Consider the following 10,231-nt stretch of genomic DNA (forward strand, 5'->3'; position numbering starts at 1 on the left):
TTACTGTTTTTCAGTGAATGTAAAATACATTCACTGAAAAACAGTAGTGGATTCTGTTTGCTCTGGTTCGTCATGCATAAGAGATACGGATTTGAGTTTCTCACAAAAGTTGTAGCTAATAACAAAACCTACAAAAGCTCCATACATTATTTCGCGAAATACTATTGATGAAAAAAGTTAGGGGAAATGAATGTAAATGAATGTAAATGATTTTCCATGCCTGGCCGACATTACATCCATTTCCCCTATATCTCGCATAAAGAAACATTTTCAGCTGAGCAATTTTCAGCCTGTTTATCAATCGCTTTTCCTGTGCTGCATCTACATTCGTCGCAGCAGTCAATCCGACACTTTCATCGAGCACGCCGAATCCGTACAACTACTTCTTGAAATTGGTACCCCTATTGATTCAACTATTGTTACAACCTCCCAAACCAACCTAAATTAGTTTTGTGTTGAGACGAGTATGTCATAGGATTTGTCCATAAGCCTCGATAAATGCTCTACCGATTTTGAAAAAAACTAACCGCTTCTCAAGACTATATTTTTGAGCTTTGTGCAATCCGGTTGACCGCAACCTTCAAGTCGGACACACGCTTCCGCCATCGTTTCAAAGGTCCGTGCCATGATGTCAATCTTCAGCCAAGAAGCTGGACGGACTTCCTGAAGATCGTGTCTATTCCTCTACTAATCATGGTTACCTAATTGGAATTTGTATTTTTGCTCAAAAAACGCTAAATAATTCTTGAATTAAATGCTAAAAAATATTTTCTTTGAAAAGTGAATAAGAGATTTTGTATTGCACTATACTTCTGATAGATATAAACCTCAACACATTTAAGAAATTAAGATGGACATAGAAAACGAGAATGCCTCTGTCAGTTTTCATACTCCCTTTTGATGATGATGATGATGATGGTCCCACCTCTTACCCCTACAAAGGTTTGAGCTGGACGATTTATCTTTAAGATAATTAAATATGACATTTTAACCAGGTTGGCAAACAAAATCGAACTGGTTTCAGTTACAGATATAAATTCCCTCTAGAGTTTACAGTTGCTTCACAGCGATATAAATGTTGAAAAGCTCAGGCGTCCACCTCTTAGTTCGCCTTTTTGTCCACCTAAAATATTCATAAGTATTACAAGCAATCAAGAGTTCATGAACAATCAACAAAGCATCCTATTACACTAGTAACCCCGCAATTTGATGCTATCATAATTTTCAGCAATGTCAGGAATGCTCACGAACCCCCAACATTTGCCAGAAAACTTACTACTAACTCAAGGTATCTTCCAAATAAGCTTCAAAATTGCATTTTTTTTTTTTCATCAAATGTTAAATTCAGTCCTCTATATCCGTAATACGCGCGCGAGGCTCAAACCTTTGTAGACTACTATTTTTTTTACTACTACTATTAAATCATATATCAAAAATCCATCATCACCATCGTGGCGAACAAAATAGTTTTTGCAGTGCTACAATAATTATTAAAAAGTCGTTATAACAGCTATCCATACAAAGTAATCCGTTAAAAATAACTTCGTCAAGATACATAATTTGTCAATTCATAAAAAAAAAAATCACTGGATAACCGTTCAAAAGACAGTTTTAACGTGTGAAATGCAATGTCTCTTAAATTCTGCTAATGTTGTTGAACGTTTAATGTGTCTAGGCATCGAATTGAAAACATTTATTCCTTTAAAAAATAATGAATTCTGTGAAGCACAAGTCAAGAAATGTGGTGTTCTTATTTCATCCGCGTTTCTAGTATTATATCTATGATAGTCACTTCCTCTTTCAATTCGATCACACAAATATCGAGGCAGCAAACCGTTAACTACTTTAAAATTGAACACCATAGTCAAATATACAATTCTTTGCTTCACCGACAACCATTGTGAGGCGTCTAGCATCAAAGTTGAGGAAGTGAATCTATTACATCTCAAAATCAAACGCATTATTTTATTCTGCAAGCGCTGTAATCTCGATATTTGTGTTGCATTGGACAGAAATAAAATGGATGGGCAAAAGTCTAGATGAGGAGAGATGATTGATTTGTATAGCTGTATTTTACTGGCAATAGTTAAATCGTTTTTCAATCGACATAGAATTCCATACTTCTTGGCAATTTTCTTGATGACATTGTCAATGTGAGAGTTGAACTTAAGTTTGTCATCAATAATCACGCCAAGATATTTAATCTCCTGAACGCGATCAATAGTCTCATCATCAATTACAACAGAGACGTTCTCATTTAATCGATTCCGCGAAATTACCATAAATTTAGTTTTACTTGTATTCAATTTTAACTGCTTACACTTCAACCATCTACTTAGATACTGCAAATCTTCATTCAAGTGTGAGACGGCAACTTCTAAATCCTTAGCTGCAATGAATAACACAGTATCATCTGCAAAAAGATTAATGTCGCAAAACCGTAAAACACGTCGCAAGTCATTAATATACATAATAAATAAAAGGGGCCCTAATACACTTCCCTGGGGCACTCCAAGGTTGTTCCCCACAGGACTGGAAACAGAATCATTAAAAACAGTCCGTTGAGTTCTGTCAGACAAATAGCTTTCAAACCATTTATATGCAGTACTCGTAATTCCAAAGCGCTTGATTGTACTTAACAGTAAGGGCCTAGAAATTGTTTCAAAAGCGCGTTTCAGATCCAAAAAAACAGCAACAATCGTATCTTTACGCTCCAAGTTGTCTTTCCACTTTGCTAACACCAAATTCAATGCAGTTTCACAAGAATGACCTTCCCGATATCCCGAATGCCATGCTAATACAAAAGGTACATGAGAGTGGGTGTTACGAAAATTGTACTGAAGTGAATACAAAATATTTGTTTTTTTTTCAATAAATGACGTATAATTTTTGAAATTCTTAACCACAATTAAAAGCTTAAAGTCATAATTAAAAAAAACTGTAGAATCTGTGTTAAACCTTGAAATCTGTGATATATGAATACAGCTGCTTGATTCTAAAAACTCTATATCAGTCGTCTCCTTCACACATAAAAATTCTGAATTTTAATTGTGATGTAAACATTCAGTCACGTAGACTTGTATTTCATTTCACGCAACCGAGCAACTTGCAAACAATGTTGTTTACAAAGATGGGTTTTTTGATACAATATTTGCTACATTGCATGAAATGTGTCAGAACTTTATATGATATATAATGTAAACGTATATGATATTTGACGCTCCATTTATGTGCATCATACTAAACAGAAATTTACACTACTTTTTCGAACTGTGTTCTTACATGAGCAGTTCTTTCGATCTTCAGAATTTTCATCCGAAGACATTTCTAGTTTTACGTTTTACATAGCAGATTTTATCTTCTTTGAAACATGAGCGAGCAATTCTTTCGGAGCGTATTGCAACAATTCCTTCAACAATAGCTCAGTCTTTTCTTAAACCAGATTAATGCAAATGCCATATAATAAAATAAGAACTGCTTTTAAAATTTCGAAAAGGTTGGGAACCACTGCATTAATCCAATGTTTATTCGATTGATAAATGTTCAAGAACTAACTAGGCGCAGAAATTAAAACTATTTACATGAACCACATGCCTCAAAAAACATGCTGATCCGCACTGGTTCACAAAAACCCTTATTTACGAAACCGCGCGGTTCACCAGTTTTTCAAAACACGGTGTATGTTAAATGGTTTGATTTATTCGATACGCTGGTTCTTGAACATTTCTCAGTCGAATATACATCTGATTCATGAAAAAATCATACATTTAAGTGGACCGTCATAGAAACTGTCCTCTTCGTTTTTCCGACTTCTCATAGAACTTTCTTCAAACTTCCTCCAGAAGAGCTTCTTTTTCAATCGCTGGAAGTTTCACACTTAAAAAAATTGATGTAAATTTAGGAAAGCTTGAAAATACTTATTTCAGCTAAAACAATGTTTTTTTTTTTAATTATGAAATAATTAGATACTATGATCATATTTTGAATTGGTAAGATACAAGAAGAGGTTGCAAATAATGTGTTTGACATCTTAAACCTGTTTATTTCACTTCATGAGAGTCACAATCAGTGATTTTTCACACACTTACTCACTCGCTCACTCATTCACTCAGCGATCAGCAAATCGCTGATTGTGACTCATAGAAAGCAAAATTTACAGGTTTTATGTTACAAGCGCATACTTTGTAGCCTCTTCTTGTAAGTTACAAGTAAAACATGTCATCATACCATCTTTCGGTTTTATTATTCCGAAAAACATTATTTTAGCTGAAATGAGTATTTGCAAGTTTGAATCTAGGTGTTCTGAGACTGACATTCAACTCAATCAAACGTACTTTTCGTCAAGGAACGAACATTTCAGTCACGGAACACTTAATTTGACATGATATATTTGTTTACGTCTGATCCTTTATGTCAAAGATGGATTCCGTCACGTGTAAAATCAGTTATTTCTAAGTGTGTAGTTCAAATACTCCCCGGAAGTTTGTTCCGACTTCTGCTGGAAGTAAATTCTACTTTCTTAGTCTGAAAGTTCATATTTTCGCCGCAAAAATACAAAATTTATTAAATTAGTAAATACCGGTAAATACCGATTTTTTTTTAAATCTTTGTTACCGATAAGCTTGAAAACAATCTGACAACCCTACCCAGGCGATCAAAAGAGACGGCAAATTCACAATGCTGGACCTGTTCTACAAGTCATTGTGTCTGGCGTTGGTCGTAAGGAAATCAACAAAAGTGTGGTCCAGTTAGAATCTGGAATTACAGTTTATTCTAAAGCAGCGCTCCCAGTGATCGGTTCGGTGGAATGTTTTGACAGGGGTTTGTTTTTAAAGTGCTTCTCTTGCAGTGCTAGAAATTTCGTCACGATTCGTGCCACAAATGGAAGAAGCAACAATCATATTGCTCTTGCGCACCACCGGGAAAAGTTCGAGGTTGTCAGCACTAAAAATCGTTGAAATTGGTCAACTATACCGCATACGATGTCCTAAAACTAGTGTTGATGCTGTTTTTCTCCATTATCAACGAAATCACGGTTGTAAACAAAAATAATCTCGATATTTGTCCACAGCAAACCTCATGTTCAATCTAATTAAATCTTTAGACGTAAACAAGTCAACCTCTGCGTTTCGACTTCTGGAGTCCTTTTTGATTGGGTCGTATATCACATTTTTGTCAATTAGAGAAACGATGTGATTTGTTTTGGTGAATAAAAAATGGTTTCTATTTTCAATGAGATGAACAATTCTTTCAAAGTTCCCATTAACTAACATCTCCGGAGTGCTGCTATCGACTGAGTAATGTATTGATAGCATTCCTGGTAAACAAGAAACATTTGATTACCAATCAATATTATACGACCTTTTGCCTGGGGTGGGACGTGCTGTCAAATCAGCCTACTGATCATTCTTGTATGAAATTAGTTCCAAACGTAAACAAACCCTGTAGGTTTCTTATGGCATGTTTACGTTTGGAACCAGTTATGCGAGGTAGGCAAAGATTGTTCGTATTTGGCAGCCACCTCCCCCCCCCCCCCCTTTGCCTTTAGCAGGTCGTGGTGGTTCGACCGTGCGCATTTTAGTGGTTTCAAAATGTATTATAATGAGAAATAACTCACGGAAAGCGTAGCTATCATTTTATGGACCACCCAAAACCGGTTTTTATTAAAGATTTGCAAAATTAGCACTTTTATTAGGAAAAAAAAAACAGGTCATATGTAAAGTTTTTACGTTTCTGTCAAATTTGTTACATGCGACGACACCCCCACAGAAGTTAAGTGTCCATCTTCTGTAACATGTAACATCTCGTGTAACATTGAGCTATGTTTTGATCGGTAGGCAAATACGACAAATAGATTTTTGATGAGAAAATGAACCAGAAATGAGCTGCCGCTCTTTGCATGTCCGCCCCATAGCGAAAATCAGCCAACCGAGAAAATCGTGTTTTAAGTTTGCATGGTACGAAGTACTATTTGATGGGACAACCAATTTGACTGTCTTTCCAAACTTTTTCAGAACAAAGTTTGTGAGTTCATCCAGTATTATAAAAAATGTCGGTAATTAGCTACCATTTGCATTGAAAAACTCAGTTTTGACAAAAACGATAATCTGACATGCGAAGAGCGTCAGTGAGGTAGCGTGCCCAAATTGTGCCTTTTGGAAGAGTAAGCAGAGTAGTGTCTGGTAGCATCAAAATATAAATTTGTTTACGTTTATTACATACGACCTATCCAAAACGTACTCCAGACTTCATGGTATTTTTCTGTCGAATTACTGATGATGTGTAAAATGTTTTGTTTTTCTAGGCTGTGGAATTAAGTCGCAACATTTTTCGTTTTGGCTTTTGCTTGGAAATGAATCGCAATATTTTATTTGCTATCGTATGTTTGTCTACGATAAAAGCTAAAAGACGAAGTTTTTAGCTGTTCTTGTTCTTGTGACAAATTGTCATTTATTAAAATATGCATTTCTTCAATTATTTTTCATTTGATTTCGGTGTTGCAATTAGCAAATGCTTTTTGCAAACTAACCGATCCTACCACTGATTTAAAATCACTTCAGTACACAAATGTGTATCGGCATAAAAAAAAAAAACGCAAATTAAGTACACATCTCCGTGTGCCGGTTGTGTTTGCCATACAAATTCCACAAGAATTGATAACAATTTCGATGAGCTCAGCACTCGGTGGCCGTACAAAGTCAACCTACACGGGAGAACCGATTGAGCGCGTGCTGTGTTGGTAGAGGTAAAGGTAACATAGTTGAAGACTCAAGTTAGCGACTCGGCTTAAGTTGAACCGCAAACACTCAGACAGACAGACAGATATTGTAGGCACTGCTGCGCTGTGGTTAAGCCACTTCACCACTTCTGCTCTTGTCGTTCGATGCACATGTTGGTGTGTGGGTATTGCTGCTTTGCACAAGACTTGTCAGAAGCACCCATACAACCCACTTTACGATCCAACATGGCGGCAATTCGCTACCAACACCCAGCGCAGACCGCAGCGCAGCAGGCGTATGGTATAGAGGCTGTAGGCTAGATATCCACAGCAACAGACTTGCGATGCTTGTGGGTTGTCGTTTGATAGTGCTCGTGCAGCGATCATCAGAAGGCAGGAAAAAAAAAAGTCTAACCCGTTTGACCAGACAAATGCATCGCATATGTTTGGTCGGTCTTACTTTTTTGGATTCCCCCGAAATTGCAGTGAAATGTTTTCCCTGCAATTTGCTTTCCATTTGTTGTTCCCTTACATCTTCCTTAAGGAGGTCTCCGTCTTCAAATGGATGTCAGCAAAATTCCCGGAAGCTATCTTCGGTACTTTTCTGTTGATCATTTCTTTTTGTCGTGCATTCTACTCATTCTACTACGTCAGGACTGACCAGTTGCAGAGGAAAAAAAATGGCCAGGATGGGAGTGTGCAGAGCAGTGAAGGTTAAGTTGAAGCGCAACTGCACATACTGTAGTTGAAGCCAGTTCATGATGCCGTCCTGCAAGTTTCAGGTTTACTTGATTGTCTTGGTAGATTGTGCCGTTTTTTTTTGTCGTACGGGCATTAACGATCGCTTTCGACTTCTGTTTTCTAGCTTGCCATCATTTCTTCAGTCGTTGGTTTTTGCCTTGTTTTAAGATATCTTGCCAGTGGATACAGCCCTTTGATCTTGCCGACCAGAAGATACTAACAATCATCTTTTGACTTGAACAGGAAGTGTTTATTTTGTGCATCAAATTAGTCAAATGCCCCAATTGTCGTCTGCAGGTCTTCAAGCTGGCATCACTGCCGTCTCCTCCCACGGCGGGCGGTGAGTTGTAAAAGTACATCAAAAGGTGTGTTTTTCTCCATTCCGAATGTGTAGCAGCGGACGCGAAAATAAAAGAGGAACAACAGCGGTTCGTCGATCAGCGGCGCCGGTGGTGTAGTGGTAAGCGTGATTGCCTCTCACCCCAGCAGGCCTGGGTTCAATCCCAGTCGGCGCCGCCGGGATGTTCTAAGGCATAACATCTCTGATCATGATGGGAAGTAAAGCCGTTGGTCCCCGGTTCATGAGTTGATGGGTCGATAGGTAGGGTCCAGGTGTGGGAGCTGCCTTCCTGGCGTCGGTAGCATTGGTGCTCAGCACGGAAAACAAGATCGACGGAAAACAAATCCAAGGAAAAAAAAAAAAAAAAGCGGTTCGTCGTTCGACCACAGATGAACATTGCCAAGGGAACAAAAGCTGCACAATCGAGGGATGACTTCGTGATGCATCTTGCACTACGTCTCTCTCACTCTATCTTTCCCTTTGTAGCTGAAGCAGGCGAACGAACCCGCATAAAGCATAACGGGATTGGTTGAATATCATCTTGTGCATGATTTATGTAGGAACTGTCAAAATTGACTTTTTATGTGACGTTCCAGCATGTGGGTGAAGCAAGGGCCCGAAGATAATAAAAACGGACCTTTCCAACCATTTGACCTCGATAAGCGAGCACGGCTTCCTTCTGGTCACATTTCGGGTAATTAGTCAAAGTCTTCCCGAGGCGTAAGTAGTGACTTTGAAAAATCAAAAATAGACAAGAGAGCTCAATCGTATCTACTCAATGGATGACGGACCAACCAGCGACACACATCAGGTAAGTAGACACTTTACCAAAATGGCAAAGCAATCATCAACTGGGCCTGTAACTGTGTTAGTTCCATATACATCTCGCTAGACCCCTTTCAACAGGTAACACCTTTTCTTTTCGAAGTCATTCATGCCAAGTGATAAATGATGACATATCGAGTTATTGTTTACTCACCTTCTTATAACTATTCGAAATGCGCTATCGATGTATCCACCCGAAAACTAGCAGTGTATTTTGCTCTACACTCTTCGGCTCTTCACTATTTATCTAAATCCAGTTGACTTTTTCTTCAATTCCTTTTCACTCAATAGATGCTAGAAGAAAACACGAACACACAAAAATGCGACACTTAGAAAATTTCCTCAATGAAACCCCTCCGAGCTGTTTCGTATTCCAGACAAATCCCCAATCACGGTTCACTACATTTATCACACCGAGCTGACAGCGACTTATCACTATCGACACAGTTAATAAACAAACTAATTTTTTAGTGTGTAACCACCTAATACAGTTGATAAAAAAAATCTCCAATCGAAAAACAACTCACTTCTAAACGGCGACAAATCCGAACAGCACTTCCCAACTTCACTCGTCAAAAGTTAACTCAGTAGTGAAGCAACATGTCCGTCGTGCTTAAATTGAGCCTGCTTGCGCGATGGGAACTCAACTTTGGTGTGCAATCGTCGGATTCTCTTGCGCGAGAGAGCTCAGGTATGATTCCGTTGCGCACTCGTTGCTCAGTTCTCTTCCGTGAGCCGTGTGCTACTTGCACGGCCAATGAAAGTAACTCAAAATTGAGTCGCCAAATAGCATAAAGTGGGGTTACTCAGTGACTGAGTAAAAGTTTCCTCGATTTTCCAGGTCAAATTTCTTGAATGTGAGGAAATTCGAGCGATATTTCACTCAGTATATTAGTATACTATAAAACTGAGTAAAAGTTTGGTCGATTTTCCTTATATTCAAGCTGTTTTGCCCGGAAATGTGAGGAACATTTTACTCACTCACTGAGTAGTTCACTTATTTTTTTTTGCAATTTTGAGTTAATTTCAACTCAGTTACTGAACTATTCTCACCGGTCGTGTGTTTGCACAGGAAAACTGAGTGGGTGCGGGTGAGTCGTAGCAGCGTGAATTTCATGCAGTTTTGATTCCGTGGGTTGTATTCTTCAGATGCACTTTATTTGTCAGTTCTAAAGGCAGGATGTATATTTTGATGCAAAGTTGTTCAAATGAACAAGATCTATCCTAAAGTAAAGAGATTGGTTCAGAATTCGCTCACCAGACAGCGCTAGTTTGTCATTCATTTCGAATTGTTTGTCCTAACTTAACATCTTGACTAGATATAAGGTTTCTGTCATGCGAAAAGTTGTTCAGGCTTTTTTTGTGGTAAAGAGTTCGGCTCAGAATTAACGCACCCAGGGGGCGTGAACTAGATAGAAGCTTTCCATCTCCGGTTAAGTTATTCATAAAGACATGACCTATGCTGAGGTACATAGTTTAGTTCAGAATTCACTCACAAGGCAGCGTTAGTGTGATATTCATTTTGAATGGTTTGCCCTAACTTAGCATATGGAGTAGATATAAGGTTTCCGGCTTCGGTAAAGTTGTTCAGATGGACAAGACCTATT

At 38.3% G+C, this 10,231-nt stretch overlaps 1 protein-coding gene across 6 annotated transcripts in view; it reads right to left on the minus strand.

The window, feature by feature from the left end:
• The window catches only part of Gp150, a 91,963-nt gene extending 82,733 nt beyond the window's left edge, over nt 1–9,230 (minus strand). For all 6 annotated transcript variants that reach the window (XM_065224633.1, XM_065224631.1, XM_065224630.1 and 3 more), the window contains exons 1-2: nt 9,152–9,230; nt 8,779–8,918 (exon numbers count right to left, since the gene is read on the minus strand). The gene's annotated coding sequence lies outside the window, so the exon portion shown is untranslated. The remainder of the gene's footprint in view (nt 1–8,778; nt 8,919–9,151) is intronic.
• Nucleotides 9,231–10,231: the final 1,001 nt, after the last annotated feature.

Source organism: Ochlerotatus camptorhynchus, unplaced genomic scaffold (genome assembly GCF_037179485.1).
Source record: "Ochlerotatus camptorhynchus isolate MF236.1 unplaced genomic scaffold, CSIRO-AGI_Acam_v1.1 ptg000213l, whole genome shotgun sequence".
Classification (NCBI taxonomy): domain Eukaryota; kingdom Metazoa; phylum Arthropoda; class Insecta; order Diptera; family Culicidae; genus Ochlerotatus; species Ochlerotatus camptorhynchus.